At 59.6% G+C, this 2,769-nt stretch overlaps 1 long non-coding RNA gene across 1 annotated transcript; it reads left to right on the forward strand.

The window, feature by feature from the left end:
* The first annotated feature begins 869 nt into the window (after positions 1–869).
* LOC113941654 lies at positions 870–1,172 on the forward strand. The gene is made up of 3 exons (XR_003525726.1): positions 870–997; positions 1,037–1,067; positions 1,148–1,172. It is a non-coding gene; the product is annotated as an uncharacterized LOC113941654 (long non-coding RNA).
* The last annotated feature ends 1,597 nt before the right edge of the window (positions 1,173–2,769 follow it).

The raw sequence follows: 2,769 nt of genomic DNA on the forward strand, positions 1-2,769 counted from the left end.
TGTTGGGTGTTGATCCATCGTCTCCCGGGCTTCTTCCGAAGCTCCAGCCTGGATCTGCTGGAAGGTGTCCCCGCCCACGGGGATGGGCTCCGTGCTCCTCTCCAACCCAAACCATTCCCTGATCCCGAGGTTTTGTGAGGTCCCCCAAGTCCTTCCCATCAAACCCTCCCACCCAATCCACGAACATCCCCCAGAGCCCAAAAACCGTCCGGGAAACTCGCGGATCCCGGGGACGAAGGGCCGAGGAGACGATCCCGAGGCCCCAGGTTTGGTTTTGACCCCCAAAAAAATGACCCTCGAGGGGGTCGGACATCCAGCAGGACTTCTCCAGGAGGTGCCACCAGGTCTCCAGAGCTTCTTCTGGGATGGGCCAGGTCCTGAGAGCTGTGGGAATGGTCCAGAAGGTTCCGTGAGGTCCCCAGGGCTGTGGGAATGGTCCAGAAGGTTCCACCAGGTCCTGAGAGCTGTGGGAATGGTTCAGAAGGTTCCGTGAGGTCCCCAGGACTATGGAATGGTCCAGAAGGTTCCATGAGGTCCCCAGGGCTTTGGAAAGGTCCAGAAGGTTCCACCAGGTCCCTAGGGCTCTGGGAAAGGTCCAGAAGGTTCTGTGAGGTCCCCAGGGGTGTGGGAAAGGTCCAGAAGGTTCCGTGAGGTCCCCAGGCCTGTAGGAAAGATCTAGAAGGTTCCACCAGGTCCCCAGGACTATGGAATGGTCCAGAAGGTTCCATGAGGTCCCCAGAGCTGTGGGAAAGGTCCAGAAGGTTCCATGAGGTCCCCAGGGCTGTGGGAATGGCCCAGAAAGTTCTGTGAGGTCCCCAGGGGTGTGGGAAAGATCTAGAAGGTTCCACCAGGTCCCCAGGACTATGGAATGGTCCAGAAGGTTCTACCAGGTCCCCAGAGCTGTGGGAATGGTTCAGAAGGTTCCACCAGGTCCCAGGACTATGGAATGGTCCAGAAGGTTCCATGAGGTCCCCAGGACTGTGGAATGGTCCAGAAGGTTCCACCAGGTCCCCAGGGGTGTGGAATGGTCCAGAAGGTTCCACCAGGCCCTGAGAGCTGTGGGAATGGTCCAGAACAGTCCATGAGGTCCCCAGGGCTGTGGGAAAGGTCCAGAAGGTGCCACCAGGTCCCCAGGGCTGTGGGAAAGGTCCAGAAGGTTCCGTGAGGTCCCCAGGGCTGTGGGAAAGGTCCAGAAGGTTCCACCAGGTCTCCAGGGATGTGGGAAAGATCCAGAAGATTCCACCAGGTCCCAGGACTATGGAATGGTCCAGAAGGTGTCACCAGGTCCCCAGGGTTGTGGAATGGTCCAGAAGGTTCCACCAGGCCCTGAGAGCTGTGGGAATGGTCCAGAACGTTCCATGAGGTCCCCAGGGCTGTGGGAAAGGTCTAGAATGTTCCACCAGGTCTCCAGGGATGTGGGAAAGATCCAGAAGGTTCCACCAGGTCCCCAGGGCTGCAGGAAAGATCTAGAAGGTTCCACCAGGTCCCCAGGGCTGCAGGAAAGATCTAGAAGGTTCCACCAGGTCCCCAGGGTTATGGAATGGTCCAGAAGGTTCCAGTAGGTCCTGAGAGCTGTGGGAATGGTCCAGAAGGTTCCACCAGGTCCCCAGGGCTATGGAATGGTCCAGAAGGTTCCACCAGGTCCCCAGGGCTGTGGGAATTGTCCAGAAGGTTCCACCAGGTCCCCAGGGCTATGGAATGGTCCAGAAGGTTCTACCAGGTCCCCAGGGCTATGGAATGGTCCAGAAGGTTCCACCAGGTCCCAGGACTATGGAAAGGTCCCGAAGGTGCCACCAGGTCCCCAGGTCTCCTTCTGGGAAGGGGTCGAGGTCTCCTCTCCTTGTTGGAGGCCATCAGGAGGAAGGGATGGATGAGGAGGGGGATGAGGGTGGAGTTGGTGGGATCAGCAGGAGATGGGGGTGGTACGGGGGGGGGGGGGGGGGGCAACGGAAGTGGTGACCCCCCCTCAAAACCCAGGACATCCCTGGGTGGGGGCCCCCACGGAGCCGGGGGGGCTCCGGAACCCCGCGTTGGAGGTTCTCGGGAGGGGGGTGTGGCCACCAGAAGGATCCAAGGGGGACTTTGTCCTCCTCAAACCCCCCGGGAATGGGGCTGGAGATGGACATCCAAGGGTGGGGAGGTGGGGGACAAGGAGGGGACAGGAGCCCCTCCAGGGCCTGGAGGTGACGTCCCACCACCCCTGATGTTCTCTTGCAGGGGTGGCCATCAGCACTTACGCCAAGTACTGCTACAACAAGCTCCAGAAGGCGGCTCTGACCGGGGCCAAGAAGGTACCAACCGGTGGGATGGGCTTGGAAAACCCTTGGAGAGGGTGGACACCCCCCGCCGGGACCGCTGGACTGGGGAGGGGTTGGTGGGGGAGGAAGGGGGGGAAAGTGGAAAGGGGGGTGGGGAGTTCGGGAAGGAGTCACGGGGAGGATCATCCAGAGGGGTTGGGGACCTTCTGGAGAACTCTGGGAATCTTCTGGAGACATGGAGATCTTCTGGGGACCTTCTGGAGAACTCTGGGAATCTTCTGGAGACACGGAGTTGTTCTGGGGACCTTCTGGAGAACTCTGGGAATCTTCTGGAGACCCGGAGTTGTTCTGGGGACCTCCTGGAGGCTTTCTGGGCACCTTCTAACGACCATTCTGGGGGATCTCCTGGGAACATTCTGGAAACCTTGTGATGACCTTCTGGGGATTTTCTGGGAACCTCCCGGGAAACTTCTGAAGAACTTCCAGGGACCTTCTGGGGAACTTTCTGGAG

Source organism: Corapipo altera, unplaced genomic scaffold (assembly GCF_003945725.1).
Source record: "Corapipo altera isolate COAL_440 unplaced genomic scaffold, ASM394572v1 58784, whole genome shotgun sequence".
Classification (NCBI taxonomy): Eukaryota; Metazoa; Chordata; class Aves; order Passeriformes; family Pipridae; genus Corapipo; species Corapipo altera.